Genomic DNA, 243 nt, shown 5'->3' on the forward strand with positions numbered 1-243 from the left:
CGCCTCCAACCGCAGCCCCGCAGCCTGCCGCCGCCGCCGAAGCACCGCCGGAGCCGCCGCCCCGCCGGACGAGTCGCCGGAGGTACCCGAACCCCGCCTCCGGTTTTCTTAAATAAACCCTCGGTTTTTTTTGAAAACTCTAGATCGTTTTTTAGATCGGTTTATTTTTTGATTTATTTACTTAACGAACGTTCGTTCGCCCGTTCGTTTTAAGAACGCGTTCTCTGTTTAGTTTCTGCTAAC

Source organism: Triticum dicoccoides, chromosome 2B (genome assembly GCF_002162155.2).
Source record: "Triticum dicoccoides isolate Atlit2015 ecotype Zavitan chromosome 2B, WEW_v2.0, whole genome shotgun sequence".
Taxonomy (NCBI): domain Eukaryota; kingdom Viridiplantae; phylum Streptophyta; class Magnoliopsida; order Poales; family Poaceae; genus Triticum; species Triticum dicoccoides.